The 23,969-nt window shown below is 40.4% G+C and overlaps 1 protein-coding gene across 1 annotated transcript in view; it reads left to right on the top strand.

The window, feature by feature from the left end:
* Positions 1-23,969, top strand: part of LOC124555342 — an 856,442-nt gene that overhangs the window by 329,680 nt on the left and 502,793 nt on the right. The window lies entirely within an intron of this gene.

The following is a 23,969-nucleotide window of genomic DNA, read 5'->3' as shown; positions in this document are numbered from 1 at the left end:
TTGCCCATGGGGGTGAAATGGTAAGAAGCCAGAAATTGGAGAAGCGCATCATCAGGAGCAGAAGAAGTCAGGAGTTTCCTCATCTGAGCCTTAAATGTGCGGACCACTCGTTCAGCCTCACTGTTTGACTGTGGATGGAACGGAAGGGCCATGACACGTATGACGCCATGATGGGCACAAAAATCCCCAAAATCGGAAGAGGCAAATTGTGGACCATTATCAGTGATAAGGGTAGAGGGAAGGCCTTCCAAAGAGAAAATGCGAGCTAGAGCATTGGTGGTTGCCGCTATGGTAGGCAACATGCAATGGACAATGAAAGGAAAGTTAGAGTAGGCGTCAATAACGAGAAGCCAATAAGTACCTAAAAAAGGTCTTGCGAAGTCAGCATGAATATGCTCCCAGGGCTTCTCAGGCAAAGGCCACGGTAACAAAGATGACTTTGGGGCGGCGGCCTGTGACGCACAAGGGCCTCATGCAGTGACCATGTGTGCAATTTCAGAGTCGATGCCGGGCCAGTACATATTACGGCGTGCCAGAGATTTTGTGCTGGAGACACCCCAGTGCCCTAGGTGAAGTAGGCGCAAGACTGAAGCACGCAAAGACGCAGGTACCACAACATGCGGTGAAGCATTTTTGGTGGAAAGGAGAATTACACCATCCCTAGCCGTGAGGCTGTAACGCAAAGCGTAGTAGTTCCGCAGGGGATCAGAAGTCTTAGCGGATGGACAATCTGGCCAACCCTTCTGAATACAGCGTAAAACCTGGGAGAGGGTAGGGTCAGAACCAGTAGCAGCTGCCAGCCGGTCCCCGGTGATTGGGAACCCATCCACAACCCGCTGCTCGGCAACATCCAGGTGGAAACACAAAAGTTGGTCCCTATCAAATGCCAGATCAGGACCCATGGGAGGGCGAGACAGTGCATCAGCATTTGCATGTTGAGCCGTCAGCCAGAAATGAATCTCATAATTGAAATGAGACAAGTAAAGAGCCCAATGCTGGAGGCGGTGTGCAGCCTTGTCGGGAAGTGACGTTGATGGATGAAACAAGGAAACAAATGGTTTGTGATCCGTAACAAGATGAAATTTGGATCCATAGAGAAAAATACCAAACTTATGAAGAGTTTAAATAATGGCCAAAGCTTCTTTTTCAATTTGAGAATACTTTTGTTGGGCATCCGTGAGCGTTTTGGAGGCATAAGCAATGGGTTGTTCAGAACCGTCAGAAAAACAGTGCGCCCGTGGCAAGAACAAGATGTTGGCCAGGTTGATAAGTAGCCAGGCACGGGGCCTGTTTCAGCAGAGTCTTCAGTTTTTGGAAAGCCGCATCACATGATGCGGACCAGTGAAAAGGCACGTTTTTATGCAACAGGCGATGCAACGGCTGAGCCACTGAAGCAGCAGATGGTAAAAACCTGTGATAGTATGCTATTTTCGCCAAGAAGGCCTGCAGTTCCTTAAAAGATGTAGGGCAAGGAAGGGCATCGATCGCAGCCACAGTTTCCTGAAGCGGACGAATACCATCCCGAGAGAGTTGAAAACCCAAGTACGTGATAGACGCCTGAAAAAATTGTGATTTCTGAAGATTACACTTAAGAGTGGCAGTCTGTAAGACATGAAAAAGTGTGTGGAGATTCTGAAGATGTTATTCAGTGGTGGAGCCAGTGACAACAATGTCGCCCATGTAATTTATACACCCAGAGACAGTCAGCAATAATTGTTCCAAGAGTCGCTGAAAGAGAGCAGGGGCGATGGCAACCCTGAATGGCAATCGTTGGTATTGATAGAGGCTGAAAGGCGTGTGAAGGACCAGAAACTTTCAGGAAGCAGCATCGACAGGAAATTGATGATAAGCTTCTGACAAGTCAAGTTTCGAAAAATATTGGCCTCCAGCAAGTTTAGTGAACAATTCTTCAGGGCGAGGCATAGGGTAAGTGTCGATAAGGAAGCTTTTACAGTGGCTTTGAAATCGCCACAGAGACGAAAATGACCATTTGGCTTAGCAACGACAATGACAGGAGAGGACCACTCACTGGAAGTGACAGGAAGCAAGACCCCTGAAGCAGTGAGACGATCCAGCTCCCGTTTGACCTGATCACAAAGGGCCACAGGAATGGGCCGAGCCCAAAAAAACTTAGGCCGAGCAGTGGGTTTGTGAGTGATATGAGCTTCAAAATCGTTTGCACGGCCCAACCCAGGAGAAAAGATGGACAAAAATTTCGTCGACAAGGAATCCAATTGAGCATAAGGAATAGCATCAGAGACAATATTGAATGAGTCATCTACGGAGAACCCAAAAACGCGAAAGGCATCGAAACTAAAAAGATTTTCTGCGTTACTCTGGTCGACCACAAATATGGGAACAATGCGAATGACAGATTTGTAAGATACTTCAGCGTCAAATTGTCCCAAGAGAGAAATCTTCTGTTTATTGTAAGTCCGTAATTGCCTAGTGACAAGTGGCAGGATTGGAGAACCCAACTGAAGATATGTCTGAGAATTGATGATAGTGGCAGCAGAACCAGTATCCACCTGCATGCGAACATCCCGACGAGGTATTTGGACCGTGAGGAATAACTTCCCTGAAAGGGAAGAAGTACAATTGACAGACAACACAGAATCAGAATCAGGGCCATGTTTGTGAATATCATGTATGGGGTTGGAGTTGCAAACGGATGACATATGACCTTTTTTTTTGCATTTGTGTCACACGGCCCAATGTTGTGGACAATCCTCTTGTGAATGTTTCGTAAAACACCGCAGACATGAAGGAAGTTGCCATGGGTTTTGCTGCGATATTTTAGAGGTTTGCTTATGGTTAGGCCGAGGCTGTGCTTAGGAGCGTACTGTGGCCATGTCAGCCAGCGGGGACACACCACACGCTTCGTGAACAGTGCACAGAGGTTGTGTTTCCCCGACGTCACCCCATGCTTCTATTTGCGCTCCAGACGTGCGAGAAATTTCAAAATACTGAGCGATGGATAGGACTTCATCTAGAGTCGGATTTGCCAACTGAAGGGCACATTGCCTAACTTCTTATTTGGGTGCCGACCGGATAATAGCATCCCGTACCATGGAATCAGCGTAGGATTCTTTATGAACTTCAGAAACAAATTGACACTTTCTACTGAGGCCGTGAAGATCAGCAGCCCAAGCGCAATAGGATTGACTCAGTTGTTTTTGACAATGATAAAAGGCAACACGAGAGGCTACCACATGCGTATGCTTTTGAAAATAGACGGACAGAAGTGAGCACACTTCAGCAAAGAACAAAGATGCAGGATCTTTCAAAGGAGCCAATTGCGACAACAACTATTACATTTGAGGTGAAATCCATGAAAGGAACAGAGACTTACATGCTTGGTCATCCGTGACATGACATGCCAAGAAGTGCTGTCGAAGACATTTTCGTAATCAGACCATTCTTCCGCCATCTCGTTGTAAGGAGGAAAATGAGGTAGAGACAACGACGTGAGACTCCCCACTTTTGATGCCGCGATGAAATCATGAATTGCATTTGTGAGAAGTGTTTGCTGTTCTATTAGACCTTCCAAGAATTGCTCTAAAGTAGCCATGGAAACACGTGGGTCAACGATGAAAAAGAAAAATTCACTACCTCGTCGCCAATTGTTATAACTTCAAGTTGAACAAATATATTTCAATACATGAAAGTCACAGATCAAGTAAACAGAGTAAGACGTGTGTCACTTTAACAGTCAAATCATAACTGAGTCCGAGTTTAGCGGCCGCTGGCTGGCTGGCCGCTTAGGTGGCGCTGCTGCTGCATGGCTAGCAGACAGCGCCGCATGTAGAGGACGTGTGTAACTGTGCGGCGGCACTTTGAAAGATCGGCTAGTCACAACAATATCAGGCGATAGCAAAAGCTGCACATCAAAACCCATGAATTTCTAATATTAACATTCTACCTACTCAATTTACATTACCTTATATCACCTCATACAGTAACAATCCTCCAAAACATAGTGCACTATGGCATAGTTAGGCATACACACACACACACACACACACACACACACACACACACACACACACACGCACGCACGCAGAGAGAGAGAGAGAGAGAGAGAGAGAGAGAGAGAGAGAGAGGTGTTACACCTAGAATTCCACAGTAGTTTCGACTGGAAAAAAATTGTGGCATAAACTAGGCAGAGCATCTAATGAGTCACCACTACCTTATCATGGATACATCATTGGAAATGGAAAATGCAGCCACATCATAGTGAAAATTTTAGAAAAGCAAAAGGAAATATATATACCTATTCATTTAGAAACCATTTTAAATTACCTCATGTGATACTAGTGTGTATGTATATCACTTAGTTTTACATGTGAATTAATTAGTTAAAACTGAGACAAAAGATAGTTAACAAGGTTGAAATGTGACCAAGTAGTGGTCTGAAGGGTGACTTGTCTGACTAATAATATAGGTCTCAAAATGGGTAGCTATAATTAATATTTCTCACAAGATAGTGCTCAACAGAACACAATATTGTCCAGCTGCCAAATGAGGATCTGGTATGACCTTAAATATTTGTGGGATGAGTGCACTTTGTGTAAGGGTTTCATAGTCATAACACAGTTTTGACTTACACTCATTAATTGTAGAAACCACATAGTGCTTTAAATGCTTATCTAATTAACAGAAGCACAAAATAAAATCATCAACGTGTGTCACATCATTACATCACATTTATAAAAAGAAAATAAGGCAAAAGTACTTGAGGGGCCAGATATGTGATAAATCGTTAATATCCATTAGAATTACGTAAAAACACTGCTCATTAACTCATGAAAACCATGGTTTGACCCTAAATCCCTTTAGCAGAAAACCACAGGAAAAGTTATTAATAGACATTAATTTAAGGAGATAAAATATGAAAATACACCAAGAAAGTACAAGATATAATGCTCAGAGTAACACATAGATTTAATACTTCTCCCAGTAGCGTCACTCAACTGCAGCATTTTACAAACAACAATTATCAACAAACTGTTCTCCATAATTAAAATTACACCTAGAAAAACTGAAGAAAAAGACCAGAACAGCACTTGTTTGATTGTCAATTGAAAATGAGGATTGATTACAACCATATTTTCCTCTAAAATGACAAAGTTGTGGAAAAACTATCTGTCTTGTCCACTGATCTTAGAGTTTACTGTTTTCAGATTACCATGGGACTGTCACATGGCATAAAATAAGCTTGTAAAACAACTTTGTGGGCATGGAGAAACAAAAGGCAAACTCTAATAAAAATAATTCCCTATCCTCATCCATCTGTAACACTTCACATGAGCAAGGGAATGACTGCAGTGAGTTTATAATCAGTCAATAAAATATGAAAAGGTTCACAGCTAGAATGTGGTTCTGTGTGACAGGATCACACGCATTGTTCCTAAACAAACTTCCGACTGATGGGAGAGGAATATGTGGGTTATCCGGCAGGGGAGAGCTGTGTGTGTGTGTGTGTGTGTGTGTGTGTGTGTGTGTGTGTGTGTGTGTGTGTGTGGCTTTGACAAAATTTAATGGCACTTCTCTCTATTAGGGTGATGGAGTGGGGTATTATCTGCTGTGCAACGCATGTCTTGCGGGAGGGGAAGCAGCAGAGAGGTAGGCGCAAAAGAGGAGGAAGAGTGAAGGGTGAGGGGGAGGTGGCGATCTAGAAGTAATCATTTTTTGAAGCACAGCTGGTGGTTTGTACCAGCAGTATAACACTAAGTATGCATAAAAATAGAGAAAGACAATGCTGGTTAACACACAATCAAACTCTGGTAATAATCCACACAGAGTGACACCAGATTTGTACTGAAGAGATTTTAATTTTTGTATGATGATAGATATAGCAGGTTAATTCAGATTATTAGTACAGTACTTGTTTTAAATTTAAATCAGCAATATGGGGCAGTGTGTGTCTCTGTGTTGAATTTCAGCAAACACAAAATTCAGGAAACACTGGCCAGTGGTTTTAGGAGTTAGTTGTCTGCATAAAATGTACAACAGAGTCATCTCAAGTGAACAGAAATTTTGATACGTAGTTGTTGGAGCATGTGAAAGAGTACTGCAGGACTTTATTTGCTGCGTAAAACACATAGGTAAGCAAAAAGTAAATGTTGATTTGTGTGGACACAGGACAGGAAAGTTTTGTAAAGAGAAGAGAGGCTGAAGGAAAACAGTCAATTCAATGGATATAAGAATTAAAAAGTGCAATTCTTTTGAGTTCTTAGTGACACTTTGAAAGAAAACAGGGAAATAGATGCTTTGAAACCGACAGTGGACTTAGGCCTTTACATATGTCTGCTTGTGTCTGTATATGTGCGGATGGATATGTGTGTGTGTGTGCGAGTGTATACTTGTCCTTTTTTCCCCCTAAGGTAAGTCTTTCCGCTCCTGGGATTGGAATGGCTCCTTACCCTCTCCCTTAAAACTCACAACCTTTCGTCTTTCCCTCTCCTTCTCTCTTTCCTGATGAAGCAACAATGGGTTTCGAAAACTTGAATTTTGTGTGTGTGTTTGTGTTTGTTTGTGTCTCTATCAACATACCGATGCTTTCGTATGCTAAATTACATCATCTTTGTTTTTATATATATATATACAAAAAAGATCGTGAACATGGGCTTTCCAAAACAGTTTACTATGTATCTGAACACTTAGCAATTTGAACTGTTCAATTTCACTAATCATATGCCCATTATGTGAAATTAAAACGTTAGTTTTTGTTGGACTGTGTGTTAGAAACTGTAAAAACTGAGTCTTACTGTGATTTAGGGTTACTTTATTTTCTACAAACCATGAACTGATGTCATGAACTGCACTGTTTGAAATCGAGCCATTGTTGGACACAGCATGCTTTACTACGAAGCTAGTGACATCAGCAAACAGAAATATTTTAGAATTCCCTGTAATACTAAAGGGCATATTATTTATGTAAATAAGGAACAGAAGTGGCCCCAACACTGCTCCCTGGGGCACCCACCATTTGACCATGCCCCACATCACAGCCATTCTTAACACTGTGAATAAAGACCTTTTGCTGTCTGTTGGTAAAGCAAGAGGTGAACCAATTGTGAGCTACTCCCCGTATTCCGTAATGGTCCAACTTCTGGAGCAATATTTTGTGATCAACACAATCAAACGCCTTAGTTAAATCAAAAAAGATGCCTAGCTTTTGAAACCTTTTGTTTAATCCATCCAGTACCTCACAGAGAAAAGAGAATATAGCATTTTCAATTGTGAATCAGTTATGAAGCCAGTCTGTACATTTAATAGCAAATTAAGTGATATAAAATGATAAATTATCTTTACATACACAACATTTTCAATAACATAAGGAAACACTGATGGCATAGAAATAGGTCCAAAATTGTTTACATTATCCCTTTCTCCCTTTTTATAAAGTGGCTTTACTACTGAGAACTGCAGTCATTCAGGAAACTGACCATTCTTAAAGGAAAAATTACAAATATGGGGAAGTACAGGGCTAACATGTGCAGCTCAGTACTTTAATATTCTGCTAGGCATTCCATCATATCCATGAAAGTCCTTAGTCTTTGGAGATTTAATTATTGACCTAATCTCCTCCTTGTCAGTATCACAGAACAGTATTTCAGACATTAGTCTCGTAAAGGCATTTTCCAAGAGAGTAATATGATGCCCTGTAGAAGTTAAGTTTTTATTTATTTCACCAGAAGTGGCCAGAAAATGATTGTTAAACACTGTACATATATCTGACTTACCAGTAACTGAAATATGTTTGCTACAAACTGACTTTATACTGTCAACCTTGTGCTGCTGACCAGACACTTCCATCACAACTGACCATATGTTTTTAACTTTACCCTGTGAATTAGGTATTCTATTTGCATTCCACATAGTCTTTGCCTTCCTAATAACATTTTAAGCACCTTACAATACTGTTTGTAATGAGCTACTATTGCTTGATTGTGACTACTTCTAACATTTTGATATAATTCCCACTTTGTTCTACATGATATCTTTATCCCACTAGTCAGCTACCCAGGCTGCCTTTTACTTCTAATACCATGTTTAGAAAACACTACTTGAAAGCAGCTCTCGAAGAGCATGAGAAATGTGTTAAGGAAAGTGTTTCATTTGTCATCTATGTTATTGGCATTAGAAATACCCTGCGACTCTTGTTCCTTAATGAGGTTTGAAAAACACTCTTTTACCATTGGAGTATCTTTCCTACATAGTTTGTAATTATATGTAACATTTATTTAAGTGTAAAAGCCTTTTAGTTTCATAATTTGTGCATCATGGTCTGTAAGGCCATTCACCGTTTCACTAACAGAATGCCCATCTAGTAATGAAGAATGAATAAAAATACTGTGTATGGTTGTGGTACTGTTCCCCTGCACCCTGGTTGGGAAAACCACAGTCTGCATCAGATGATATGAATTTATGAGATCTACCAACAACCTTTTTCTCGCACCATCATATACAAAATTAATATTGAAGTCACCACATATAACTAATTTCTGGTACTCCATATAAAGTGAATCAAGAACCGTCTGTAGCTTGAGCAGAAATTCTCAGAAGACAGAGTTAGCAGACCTATAAACAACAATAATTAGAGGTTACGTTTTACTGAGTTCAACTGCCCTTGGACAACATTCAAATACCTGTCCTGTGCAGTGCCGTTATACATCTACGAATTGAAATGGAATACTGTTTTTTACGTAAATAGCCACTCCCCCACCCCACAAGGAACTCCTTGAAAAACAGCCAGCGAATCTGTATCCTGGTACAGGAAGCCTCAGAATTGTCAAATTATTTAAGTGGTGTTCCAACATACCAATAATTTCAGAGTAAACATGTATAAGCAGTTCACTAACTTTATCTTTAATACCTCTTATATTTTGATGAAATTTCATAATTCTTCTCTACTTGGCTACCTGAGATTCTCTGAAGGTGATACCTTTGCTAGAGGGACTTCCTTTAAGCAGGAAACCTATGAGCTGACCTCAATCTAAAAAAGGTGCAGCTCTAACACCAACTACTACAGGAATTTTTCCATGAGTGATCCTGCCACCACCCACTACACTGTCACTTATAAGCTTTGCCAGCCTCCACTTCCCATACCTATTGAGGTGCAGGTCATGTCTAGTGAAACCCGATCTGCTGTTAGACTCAACTGGTACCACTGCAATGTGACAACCACTTAATGTTTATACTGTATATAGTAGTCTCAGTACATTGTCACTGAAAAGCTATGCAGTTCGTTACTTATATATTGTACGAAAATATGAATATTAGACTTAATTATGACAGACAAGATGAAGAAGGGTGAGAAATGTGGTAGCGTGCTGGGATGTGGATGGCTTATCACAAGGCGACAGCTGTGGCAGTCCATGGGTTTGCACCATGTGGTCTCTGCTTTAGTAAGCGTTTACTGGTAACATAACCTGCAATTTAAATGACTCTGAAAAAAGTATCTCAACTGGAAGGTCACTGCACGGTAAAATGAATCATGGTTAACGGTTCTGCTCTGACCTGTAGGTGTGGCAGCATAAAATAGACAATTTAACATCACTGAATCATCTTCAGTCATACATTTAGCAACATAATGAGCATTTATTGTATCCTCCTCAGCTTTCACAACAAAACATTGTCTTTACAACAGAAATAACACCACTTGAAACAGCTGGCAGAAGAACTCTTCCCTCTACATAACTACCTTCAACCACATGAATGACAGGACCTCTTGTCTGCTCACAAGTAACCTAAATAAAACAATGTCTTACATCTCATCATATCAACAAAAGTTCATTACTGGGAGATAACAGCCACAAGTTATCAGATCTTTTCTTATCAACTTACAGGTGTACAACAGATCAATTCTTCATCATCATTCATTAGAACTCTTGTTATGGTACATAACTTAATACAGTTTTGCTTCGTGCATTGAGTTAACCAGACAAGCAGCTACTACTTACGAAAAACAGAAGGCATGGACAGAAAAAGAATAAAAGGTCAGGAAAGAGAAAGTAGAGAGATGCAGAAAAAAGAGAAAGGGAAGGTGGAAAAAGTTCATTCCTTTCGTTCTGGAATCCAGCATGGCACACTGCATCCTATCGGCTTTTGCAACACAATTGCCCATTGTATAATTATGACTGTGTGTGCATTTGGGCCTCAAGTCGCCTAATACCAATAGTAAACTGATAGACAATACCAGAATCATTAGGCACTATGGTTTGTCACATTTCTTACAAGGCCTAGATGCTGATTTCACGCCTGTCCGTGGTCTTTATATAAAAAAAATCCTCATCAAGGTAAAAATATGTAGTGCGTCAACGATTTCGGAAACCTTGCAGGTGCAGTTTGGAGGCATAGGGTCTATAGAGCCCTTAAGGTGCTCACATCTGTGGAGCAAGGAATAGGAGCCTACTTTCATCAGATAGCCCAGAATTGCGGCTACAGAACATAAGGAAAAAAAAAAAAAGATTGGTTCATGGTGTGAAAATGAAATGGAAAAACTGTCATGAACAGCTGTGGACTATGTGGTTACCAAACACGATGTGTGATCTGCACATCCCAGGAGATTAATCGAAAACTCTCAAAAATATATCTTAAGAAACTTCTCATCACTAGAACTAAGCATGAAATACTTCAACAACAACAACAGAACAGTTTAAAACATGTATAAGAAATTTACTACAGTAAACAGGTCCAATGGAAGCTACAATCAAATGGGGCCGCAATGCTCACAGCATGTACTTGTGCAATGAGAAGCAGCTCTGTTTAGTCTGTGCGCACATGTTGGAGCTGTGCACTGCGACAAGGTGGCAGTAGACTTTGCCCCAGATGCTGGGATGTGCAGATGCAGTATCTGGTGTGGCATTGTATCCGATGCACTGCAGCACCCAGACTCGGCTCACATCAGAGTAACAGCCTTGAGTCCTGACTGACCACCCAATATCGAACATTAAAAAAATGACAACAGCTGTCCTGTAGACTGATTGGTGGGAACTAATCATGTTTCTGATACCAATGTACATGGGGAGGGAGTGGGAAGGTGACAGTTACATACAGCTTGCGACTACAATGTGAAGCAGGTTGAATGATCAGGTCTTTCAAGTGGGCATCCAGGGCTGCTGTTAAATGACAGAACAGGAAATTAGGTAACTAAATAGAATATATTCAAATGTGTAGTATACAAAGAGCATGCCTAGCGAGGAAGTTACCAGATTTAGACCAGTCTAAGAGGACCAACAACTAAATAAATGGGCAACAGATGAGGAGGCGGTTCATGTTAAGTTATGTTGGTGGGCAGTTATGAAACGCAGAGCCCAAGGCTTGCCTACCAAGAAAGATGTCTGTTCTACTCACAGTCTGGATCTCAACAGACTGAGGCAACTGATTTGTGCACTGCAGAATGCTCCAGCATCCATACACATGGCCTGTATCCCATGCATGCTATTGGATAAAACTGATGGCATGAATTCACTAGCAGTTTCAGCAGAGTGCTGAGGGTGTCTCTTGTCAGCAGCTTTAAGTGGACAGACTGCCTTTGTTCTGAAAGGCAGGCAACTTGGCATGTAGGCACAGCAGATGTTGCTGTGGGATAAAACTTGTACAGATTTGACTGGGGACTTCTAAATAAAATTTTTAAAATCCATTCCCTAAAATATTCCTGGACTGGCTGCCACACTGTACAGGTGTTTAATCCTCTTGGATAATTTGTTTTCGCATTCAGTACAAAAAAATATTCTCATCTTAACCATAACAGTGAAGAATGGTAAAGAGGACAGATATAGTTCTGTATGAATGAAGGGGAAGAAATAACAGCAGGAAACAGTCAGTTAGCTTAGACACTTGGTAACCATCAAAGACGTAACAATACAAAGAAATTCATTGCCCACTGAGGTGTAGTAGTCATAATATTTTGTCATGTCATTGATTGTTATTTCATCTAAAACATTTTGTGGTGGTATTCCTGTGATGGAATGAGGTGCTTCACTCACAGCTTTTTCAAATGCAACCACCTAATCTACCCCCATATGATGCTTCTTAGAAGTGAACTTATAACTTCGTCTCCCATAGCCGAAAGCAGTATGCTTTTGACCATTTCTTGCTAGTGGTCTCTCACAGAAACTGACTATCACGTCTGTGTTTATTGATATCTTGATGCCATTGAACTTCAGTATGGGATCTTAGTACTAGTAGGTGTAATAGAAGTAGTAGCAGCAGCAGCAGTAACTTTATTCATCTGTAGATCTCTTATTAAAAGGATATAGGACATGTCAAAGTATTTACAAATTTAGATCAATTTAAAATAAGCTAATTCGTATACACATATATTTACAGACTTCTAGTTAGATAGAATCATTAGATTTGTTCCTGGTATACAATACTTTTTTTAAAAATAACTTATTTAATAACGTAATGCCACACTGTTTACTCATATCTCACTATCAGTCACTGCACACACTATACACACATTGTTTCATAACACTGCACTCACAACACACACACACACACACACACACACACACACACACTGGTGATCTTTGGGCCATTTTCTGCACCACAACTTCCCATTTGCTATCCTGGAAAGCCGAGTCAGCATCCCTCGATAATGAGATGTTGAGTTCAGAAAGAGGAAGAGGTGTTAGGATTGCGCTATGCATAGCTTGGGGGTAAATATTTTTAGAAAAGAAAAAATAAGAGAAAAAACATAAAGTGAAGGTGTTATGTGGAATTTTGGATGTTTTATAATCATTGTTATTATTATTAATATTATTATTATTTATTTGTATAACATTTTTTAATAAAACCCTACTCTGCTTTATCTAAGTAAACCTTCAATGTATAAAATGTATTGCATAACAGTTACTTTTTAGCTGAATATTTAAATAAGTGTATTTTTCCATTTTCTTTAATCCCTTTTAGTAATTTATTGTGTAGTATTATTCCTTGCTAGAAAATACTGTTTTGAGTTTTATGTTTATTTTTTCTTCTAAATGTAAGTTGAGTCTGTCCCTTGCTGCATGGTCATAGGCAGAGCTGTTTGTACAGTAATTACCAATGTTATTTTTGATGTGTACAACTGACTGATAAATGTATTCACGCGTAACAGTTAAAATCCCCAGTGTTTTGAACATATCTCTACAGTGAGCTCAAGTAGTAGTTTTGGTTATTATCCTTATGGCTCATTTCTGGAGTTTGAAAATTGTGTTCATATTTTGTATATTTGTTCCCCAAAAACAGAATGCCGTAGCTAAGAACTGAGTGTACATATGAATAATATGTAAGTAAAAGACACCGCATGTTACACACCAATTATAGGATTCTAAGGGCATAACACGCTGATAACATTCTGTTTGCAAGTACCTTTGTGTTTTCACACCCCTTCAACTGAGAATCAATATTCAATCCTAGAAATTTTGCGTTTGTTACACAGTCTATAGAGGTGCCATCTACATTAAATTAACATTGTCATTTTTCCTCTTCAAACTGAAATTCATGGCATTAGTTTTCTTTATGTTCAATGACACTTTATTGCTTCTTGACCAATCATAAACTTCCTTGAGAGTTTCATTTGCTTTCTCGGCAAGGAATTCTCTTGTTTCCTCAGTGACTGTAATGTTGCTGTCATTAGTGAAGAGAATTTTTTCAATATGAGTACCACTACTGGGAATGTCATTGATGTATATCAGGAACAGTATTGGTCCTAATATGCTACCTTACGGAACCCCTATATTAATGTATTTTGATTCTGATAAGAGTTTTACTAAATGCTTGGATCTATTTGAAGTATGTGTTATCTCTACTCTTCGTACCCTATCTGTTAGGTGTGACCGAAACCAGTCATTAGCTACCCCTCTTATTCCTAATGCTTCTAATTTATTTAATAGAATCTTGTGATCAACTGTATCAAACGCCTTAGAAAGATCCAAAAATATGCCTTTGACACACTCATCTTTATCAAGAGCATCAAGTACAACTTTTGTAAATTCTACTATGGCTGAATCCATATTTTTGTCACTTTGGAAACCAAACTGTGATTTGCTTAAAAGATTGTATTTATTCAGGTAATTCATTTATCTGTCTTTCATAATTGCTTCTATTTTTATGAGAATGCTGACAGCAGGGAAATGGGCTGGTAATTTTCTATGAATTTTGCATTACCTTTCTTAAGCAGAGGTACAGTTCTTGCATGTTTTAACTGCTCTGGAAATGTGTCTAATGTTTAGGGATTCATTTATTATACAGTACTGGCCATGAAAATTGCTACACCAAGAAGAAATGCAGATGATAAATGGGTATTCATTGGATAAATATATTATACTAGAACTGACGTGATTACATTTTCACACAATTTGAGTGCAGAGGTCTTGAGAAATAAGTACCTTGAACAAACTTCTCTGGCCATAATAACGGCCTTGATACGCCTGGGCATTGAGTCAACTCGGGTAGCAGAGTACTTGTGGTGTGCACATGGGGGTTTTTTAGGCTAGGCAGTAGTGCGAGGTGTCCTGATGAACACTCACCAGTTGACGTGCAGGCAGAGAAATCAGGACGCGTTCAGTTTAAAGACACTTCAGCTATCAAGATATTAGCATTAAATTTTCAGAGTGTTCGGAATAAAGTTCCTGAATTTACTGCCCTCCAGGAAGCATGTGGTGTGCAAATTATTCTTGGGACTGAGACCTGGCTGAACCCTGAGATAGGAAATTCTGAAATACTTAGTGAGGGTTGGAACGTGTATCGGAAAGACAGATTAGACACGGTAGGAGGTGGTGTCTTCATTGCAGTTGACAAAAATAATGTGTCTACTGAGGTCAGAGTAGAGTGTGATTGTGAAGTTATCTGGGCACGTTTAACAGGGCTAGGAGAAATAAAGTTAATCATTGGGTGTTATTACCGGCCACTAGTTTCCACTGTGACAGTTCTAGAATCATTCAAAAGGAGTAAGGGAGTCTAAACACTGTATTGCAGAAGTACAAGGATCATGCTATATTAGTCGGAGGCGACTTCAACCTACCTAGTATAGACTGGGATGTCTATGGATTCATTACAGTTTGTACAGATGAGCCGTCATGTGAATTACTTTTTACACATTATCCGCAAACTGTCTTGAGCAGCTAAATCGATAGCCAACACGTAATGGAAATATTTTAGATCTGGTAGCCATGAACAGACCAGACCTCATCGACAGTGTCAGTGTTGAGACAGGGATTTGTGATCATGATGTTGTCGTTACGACTATGGTTACAAAAGTTAAAAAGTTGGTGAAGAAGGCTAGGAGAGTATTCTTACTAGAAAGAGCAGATAATCAGTTGTTAGCATCCCACTTAGTTAATGAATCGACTTCATTTACGTCCAGTACGATGAACATGGAAGAATTATGGTCAAATTTTAAACAAATTGTAAATCACGCATTGGACAAGTATGTGCCGAAAAAGTGGGTTACAGACGGAAAAGACGCACCATGGTTCAACAGAGCAATTTGGAGAATGTTCAGGAAGCAAAGACAGTTGCACTCGCAGTACATGAAAGATCGGGAGAATGAGGACAGGCAAAAGGTAGTAGAGATTTGTGCTACTGTAAAAAGAACGATGTGTGAAGCATACAACCACTACCACCATCATACCTTTGGAAAAGATCTTGCTGAAAACCCAAGAAAATTCTCGTCTTACGTAAAATCGGTAAGCGGATCTAAGGCCTCCATCCAGTCACTCACTGATGAGTCTGGCCTGGCAATGGAAGACAGCAAAACGAAAGCTGAAATTTTAAATTTAGCATTTGAGAAATCTTTCATGCAGGAGGATCGTACAAACATACCACCGTTTGAGTCTCGTACAGAATCCCATATGGAGGACATAGTGATAGACATCCCTGGGGTTGTGAAGCAGCTGAATGGGTTGAAAATAAATAAATCGCCTAATGGGATTCCAATTCGGTTTTACAGAGAGTACTCTACTGCATTGGCTCCTTACTTAGTTTGCATTTATCGCGATTCTCTTGCCCATCGTAAAGTCCCGAGCGACTGGAAAAAAGTGCAGGTGATGCCTGTATATAAGAAGAGTGCCCCAGGGAAGTGTGGTAGGTCCGCTGTTGTTTTCTATCTACATAAATGATGTTTTGGATAGGGTGGATAGCAATGTGCGGCTGTTTGCTGATGATGCTGTGGTGTATGGGAAGGTGTCGTCGTTGAGTGACTGTAGGAGGATACAAGATGATTTGGACAGGATTTGTGATTGGTGTAAAGAATGGCAGCTAACTCTAAATAAATATAGATAAATGTAAATTACTGCAGATGAATAGGAAAAAGAATCCCGTAATGTTTGAATACTCCGTTAGTAGTGTAGCACTTGACACAGTCACGTTGCTTAAATATTTGGGCATAACATTACAGAGCGATATGAAATGGGACAAGCATGTAATGGCAGTTGTGGCGAAGGCGGATAGGCGTCTTCGGTTCATTGGTAGAATTTTGGGAAGATGTGGTTCATCTGTAAAGGAGACCACTTATAAAACACTAATACGACCTATTCTTGAGTACTGCTTGAGTGTTTGGGATCCTTATCAGGTCGGATTGAGGGAGGACATAGAAGCAATTCAGAGGTGGGCTGCTAGATTTGTTACTGCTAGGTTTGATCATCATGCGAGTGTTACGGAAATGCTTCAGGAACTCGAGTGGGAGGCTCTAGAGGAAAGGAGGCATTCTTTTTGTGAATCGCTACTGAGGAAATTTAGAGAACCAGCATTTGAGGCTGACGCAGTACTATTTTACTGCCGCCAACTTATATTTTGTGGAAAGACCACAAAGATAAGATAAGAGAGATTAGGGCTCAAACAGAGTCATATAGGCAGTCATTTTCCCCTCGTTCTGTTTGGGAGTTCTGTTTGGAGAAGCTGCTAGTTGTGGTATGAGGTAGCCTCCGCCACGCAAGGTATGGTGGATTGCAGAGTATGTATGTAGATGTAGATGTAGAAACAGAGGTTGGATGGTGTGTACAGGTACAGCCGTCCATGCAGCTTCAACACTATACCGCAGTTCATCAAGAGTAGTGACTGGCGTATTGCGACGAGCCAATTGCTCGGACACCATTGACCAGACGTTTTCGATTGGTGAGAAATCTGGAGAATGTGCTGGCCAGGGCTACAATCAAACATTTTCTGTATCCAGAAAGGCCTGTACAGGGCCTGCAACATGCAATCATGCATTAACCTACTGAAATGTAGGGTTTCGCAGCAATCGAATGAAGGGTAGAGCCACGGGTCGTAACACGTCTGAAATATAATGTACGCTCTTCAAAGTGCGGTCAATGCGAACAAGACGTGACAGAGACGTGTAACCAATGGCACCCCATAGCATCAAACCGGGTGATATGCCAATATGGCGATGACGAAAACACGCTTCGAATGTGCGTTCACCACGATGTTGCCAAACACGGATGCGACTATCATGATGCTGTAAACAGGACCTGAATTCATCCGAAAAAATGATGTTTTGCCATTTGTGCACCTAGATTTGTCATTGAGTACACCATCACAGGCACTCCTGTCTGTGATGCAGTGTCAAGGGTAATCGCAGCCATGGTCTCCGAGTATATAGTTGATGCTGCTGCAAACATTGTCAAACTGTTCGTGCAGATGGTTATTGTCTTGCAAGCATCCCCACCTGTTGACTCAAGGATCGAGACATGGCTGCACGATCCGTTACAACCATGTGAGTAAGATGTCTGTCATGTCGACTGCTAGTGATACAAGGCCGCTGGGATCCAGCTCGGCGTTCCGTATTACCCTCCTGAACCCATCGATTCCATATTCTGCTAATAGTCATTGGATGTTGACCAACATGAGCAGCAATGTCGCAATACGATAAACCGCAATCACGATAGGCTACAATCTGACCTTCATCAAAGTTGGAAACATGATGGTAGGAATTTCTCCTCCTTACACGAGGCATCACAACAACGTTTCACGAGGCAACGCTGGTCGACTGCCGTTTGTGTAAGAGAAATCGGTTGGAAACATTCCTCATGTCAGCACATTGTAGGTGTTGCCACCGGTGCCAACCTTATGTGAATGCTCTGAAAAGCTAATCATTTGTCTATCACAGCATCTTCTTCCTGTCGGTTAAATTTTGCATCTGTAGCACGTCATCTTCATGGTGTAGCAATTTTAATGGCCAGTAGTGTATTTGTTAAGGGGCCTTGTATAGTCCCTATGCATTGTTTCAGTACACACATTGGTACTTCACTTATGCCTAATGACTTTTTATTTTTATTTTTTGAACAGATTTATTGACTTCATTATCTGTGGTTCGAAGGAACAACATTTAATTTAGTGCAACATTATTTACTGGTGTTATATTTGTTTTAGGTAATTTTTGCTGTAACTTCTGTGTAATACTTGAAAAATGCTCGTTTACATAACTTGCTAAGTGTTGTGGATCATTTATTATCTTATCCCCCTCCCTTAACAGTACGTTATTCTACATCTACATCTACTTCCATACTCCGCAAGCCACCTGACGGTGTGTGGCGGAGGGTACCTTGAGTACCTCTATCGGTTCTCCCTTCTATTCCAGTCTCGTATTGTTCGTGGAAAGAAAGATTGTCGGTATGCTTCTGTGTGGGCTCTAATCTCTCTGATTTTATCCTCATGGTCTCTTCGCGAGATATACGTAGGAGGGAGCAATATACTGCTTGACTCTTCACTGAAGGTATGTTCTCGAAACTTTAACAAAAGCTTGTACCGAGCTACTGAGCGTCTCTCCTGCAGAGTCCTCCACTGGAGTTTATCTGTCATCTCCGTAACGCTTTTGCGATTACTAAATGATCCTGTAATGAAGTGCGCTGCTCTCCGTTGGATCTTCTCTCTCTCTTCTATCAACCCTATCTGGTACGGATCCCACACTGCTGAGCAGTATTCAAGCAGTAGGCGAACAAGTGTACTGTAACCTACTTCCTTTGTTTTCGTATTGCATTTCCTTAGGATTCTTCCAATGAATCTCAGCCTGGCATCTGCTTTACCGACGATCAACTTTATATGATCATTCCATTTTAAATCACTCCTAATGTGTACTCCCAGATAATTTATGGAATTAACTGCTTCCAGTTGCTGACCTGCTATTTTGTAGCTAAATGGTAAAATGATGTTTTTTTGTATGTATTCGCAGCACATCACACTTGTCTACATTGAGATTCAATTGCCATTCCCTGCACCATGCGTCAATTCGCTGCAGATCCTCCTGCACTTCAGTACAATTTTCCGTTGTTACAACCTCTCGATACACCACAGCATCATCTGCAAAAAGCCTCAGTGAACTTCCGATGTCATCCACAAGTTCATTTATGTATATTGTGAATAGCAACGGTCCTATGACACTCCCCTGCGGCACACCTGGAATCACTCTTACTTCGGAAGACTTCTCTCCATTGAGAATGACATGCTGCGTTCTGTTATCTAGGAACTCTTCAATCCAATCACACAATTGGTCTGATAGTCGATATGCTCTTACTTTGTTCATTGTACGACTGTAGGGAACTGTATCAAATGCCTTGTGGAAGTCAAGAAACACGGCATCTATCTGTGACCATACGCGACTGGAACAGGAAATGGAGGTAATGACAGTGGCACGTAAAGTGCCCTCCGCCACACACTGTTGGGTGGCTTGCGGAGTATAAATGTAGATGTAGATGTAGATGTCTATCGCCCTCTGAGTCTCGTGGATGAATAGTGCGAGCTGGGTTTCACACGACCATCTTTTTCAAAACCCATGCTGATTCCTACAGAGTAGGTTTCTAGTCTCCAGAAAAGTCATTATACTCGAACATAATACGTGTTCCAAAATTCTACAACTGATCGACGTTAGAGATATAGGTCTATAGTCCTGCACATCTGTTCGACGTCCCTTCTTGAAAATGGGGATGACCTGTGCCCTTTTCCAATCCTTTGAAATGCTGCGCTATGCACTTCTGTAATTGTTTGCCTCCCCCCGTTTCCTTTTTTATAACACCCAGACTGGTTTGGTTTTATTCTCTGCATTGTATACTATTTTGTCATTGAATGACTTTTTTGCAGCAATCAGCACCTTCCTATAGATCTTTTTGTGTCTGTGATAGAAATTTAAGAATTCTGGATCATTGTGAATCTTTTTCATGGAACTGAAATGTTTAAGTGTTTGCGAGGACTTCTTAATACCTGCTTTTGTGAGATGTTGATACAGACGTGAATACTTTTGGAAATGCATTTTAAAAATTCAATATAAACAATGTAGAGAATTTAGAGAATTTCATATTCACATTGGTTTCCTTATACACTTCACCCCACCTTTGTTTTTCCAGGTCTTTGAAAAATCCCTTATTTTGATTTTCTGATAGGTGTCGTATGTAAGCTTGTAGCTTGGGGAATGATTCGATGGCTGATTTTACTGTTGTTATTTGACAGAGATGTTCTGATAGTCTGAAATATTTTACAGCTACATCACATTTTTCCCTGTCCATATTTGTGCCTACATGAACATTTACTGATGAAGCCGTCATAGTAACCCTTGCTGCACTATTGACCAACAGGGTCATACCAAAAGTTTAAAGGATGTTTATGAAGGTGCTGCTGGATTCATTTATGGTATTAGTGTTGATGTTAATGTCCCCACACAGAATTAAATTGACCTTTGTACTTGAGATTTTGTCTAGAACTTCTGTTAACTTATTGAAAAAGTGTCCACACTACCACTGGGAGATCTATACACAAAATGTTTAATTTTTTGGTGATATCAACGTCTAATAGTTTTATTTTATGTTTTATTGATTGCGTGTTTTGATGGAGGATTGTAAAATCTGTGAAATGCCCCATGTTACTCTTTCCTATGGTTTGTTTTTCTTTGTGACATGTTTTGTATGTGATATTGTAGGTGTTAAAATCTGTCTTGTGAGTGACAGTTTCAGCATTTTTTAATGTGCTGGAGATACTTTTTAGACAGGGGAACCTGTTGTCTGGATCTATCCTACAAAAGACCTACTTTTCCTACCTATTACAACAGGTATTTGACCATGTGTGGCCGGAGATCCACCCCGTATACTTTCATGAATCAACTGTACCAATTTTCCCTTCCCAGCCCTAGTACCTTACTGCTATTAATTTGTGGTATAATGACTTTTTCACCATGTAACCTTTTTTATGCAACTACCTCACCTCTCACTCTGTGGAGTGTGCTGCAAGACCAGTATTTATTCAATAATGCTTCAACAAATTCTTTATATGATTTACATGTGTTGCTGACCCCTGTTCCCCTGGTTTTTGCTTCTCCTTCGAACCTACTCATCATGAGTAATGTTAACAACAGAATCATTTTCTCTGGTATCGTCATTCCAATCAATCACTTTATTCTGACTAGGTACTACACATCCTGGGTTTACATTATCATTGTTTGCCACTCAATCTACATTTTTATTGTCTTCAGTATTAATTAATTCTACATTACCATTGAAATCATTTGTGGCTGCTTCAAAATTCTCAGTGAGATCATTGGTTTTTTAATTCTCTATTTCAGATTTAACACCAATGTCTGAATCTATGTTTTTACTAAAATTATTTTTGACTGAATTTGACATAAAATTAAACCCATATTTGATTTCACTACCATTTATTTGTATCTGACCCACCATCTCGTCCCTACTGCAGTGCGACTGAATTCCTTTTCTACTGCCAAGAGCACATCTCAATTCTTTTATCCAGACATATTACTATTACTGATGTTGCAATTACAAATCTTAAGACTGCTATGTGCAAGCATAAAACTTAATCTATTTTTCTTCCTTGCGTATTATTGCTGATTCTCACAGCTGTTGGCTGCACCCCTAGCTGCAATTCCGCTGTTGTTGTGTGCTGAAACAGACACATCAGATGTGCCCTATTCTGCTAACTGCACTCACCACTATGTGCTGTCACTGCACATGTCATCCATGGATGTCTTGTGCTGCTATTGATGCTGCGCCATCTTGTAGCATGACGAATCTTTAAGTCATGATTTACAATGCATTGCCATTGGCCATGCACAAACATTAAATTTTATTCTCGTAGCACTTCAGGACTTCCAATTCCTGATTTACACTAATATTTCTTTCATAGCAACAAAAAATTTCATTTAGTGTCATCAGTTATTATAGTTCAACAAAAGCTAAACAATAATTCAAACACAGTTCATAGCCTATTTATCACAGTTCTTTTGTGGTTCTCTAGCCATTAAGTTCACATGTACACAGTCCTTCCTTCCACAGTTTGCTAATTGGGTACAGTTCACAGCTCTTTTTAATAAAAGCATCCTCATTTGAAAGCATTTCAACTTCAGCAATATTCCCCGCAAGGGTTGCCATGTATGGCAAGAGACAGAGAGAGAGAGAGAGAGAGAGAGAGAGAGAGAGAGAGAGAGAGGGAAGGGAGAGGGAGACAGATAGGGAAAAGGGGTCTGTTACAGTTGTATGATAAATACCTTCCCTCTGATATTTTCCATCAGCAGCTAGTGTGGTGAACACCGGCAGCACTCAGAGTGAAGACTTGTACACAAGTCTGTGTGTATGACAGCACTGGGCAATGAGAGCCATTATTGAGGGAGTGGCAGTCACCCTCAGTGCTATGGCCCGAAGAGCACTAATTGCAGTGCCTCTTCCTCCTCCAGTGGCAAACCTGGTGACATGTATGACTATGGCAGCTGTCAGAGAAAGGTGGCAACCTTTTCTGCAACAAGTTGAAATTTAGAAACAGCATGTTCCACAACTGATGGAAGTGTGTCCGGTGTCACGTTCAGGATGTGTTCCACAAAGCATGCCTTCAATGCAGCGAAGTTGGCAGTCGGAACACTGAACACATCATCTTTCAGATAGCCCCACATCCAGAAGTCATATGGATTAAAATCAAGTGTTCAGGATGGCCAGGCTGTAGGGAAATGGTGGCTGATAATTCTAGCATTTCTGTAATAGTGCTTCAGCTGCTGGTTAACTGGATTTGCAGTGCGCAGAGGGGTGCCATCTTGCATAAACATGATCCCATCCACACATCCACGCTGTTGGAGAGCTGGAATGACATCATTACACAAAATATACTCACAGCGTGTATCAGTGATTGTACAGCGTACAGGACCTGAAGCTCCTGTCACTTCAAGAAAATATGTAGCTATGGTAAATGATGCTGTAAACCCTCACCACACAGTGACTGTTTCAGGATGACGTGGTACTGGTTGATTTGCATGTGGATTTTCCGATGCCCAAATTTGCCAGTTCTGTGTATTCACATATCTTGTGAGGTGAGCTTCATCTGTCCATAAAAACTTCCACAACCAATCATTGTCCCCTTCCATGTGAGCAATAAAATCTAAAGCAAAGGTCTCTCTTGGTGGTGGGTCAACAGGAAGCAACTTGTGAACATGGATAATTTCCAATGGATAGCAAAGAAGGATGTTTCATAAGGATTTACGCACCATGCTAAATTGTATGTCCAGTGTTTGGGCAATTCCCCATACACTATACGTTTATACACCACCAATTGTCTCCTCCTACATTGCAGTGACCACTGCTTCCACTGACGTCGAATCAATTCATTTCCTCCCTCTACCACGTTGCACACCAAAATCACGCGTCTTTTCGACTTTCTGAATCATTTTCTCCATTTCCACAGCAGTCATCAGACAAATGCCTTTTTTCAAACCCTTCAGTGCCGAAACTTCTGCAGAGCGATGTGTGCACAGTCATCATTCTTGTAATGCAGCTATAGAGGTTGAGCACAATCCTGCATTGAGACAGTCATGGCGAACATCGCAAATGTTAAAGGAGGAAAAACCATGTACCCGTCATTGTTTATATCGACTTCAGTGGGAAATGTACATGACAGGTGTTTTCATTGACGTATTGTGACATACAGTGCCATCCATTGATCAATTTTCACACTTTTTTTTTTCTTCTGCTATACGTTTTCCCTCTTCTCCG

This window comes from Schistocerca americana, chromosome X (genome assembly GCF_021461395.2).
Source record: "Schistocerca americana isolate TAMUIC-IGC-003095 chromosome X, iqSchAmer2.1, whole genome shotgun sequence".
NCBI classification, from domain to species: Eukaryota; Metazoa; Arthropoda; class Insecta; order Orthoptera; family Acrididae; genus Schistocerca; species Schistocerca americana.
This window is presented reverse-complemented; position numbering and strand designations above follow the sequence as displayed.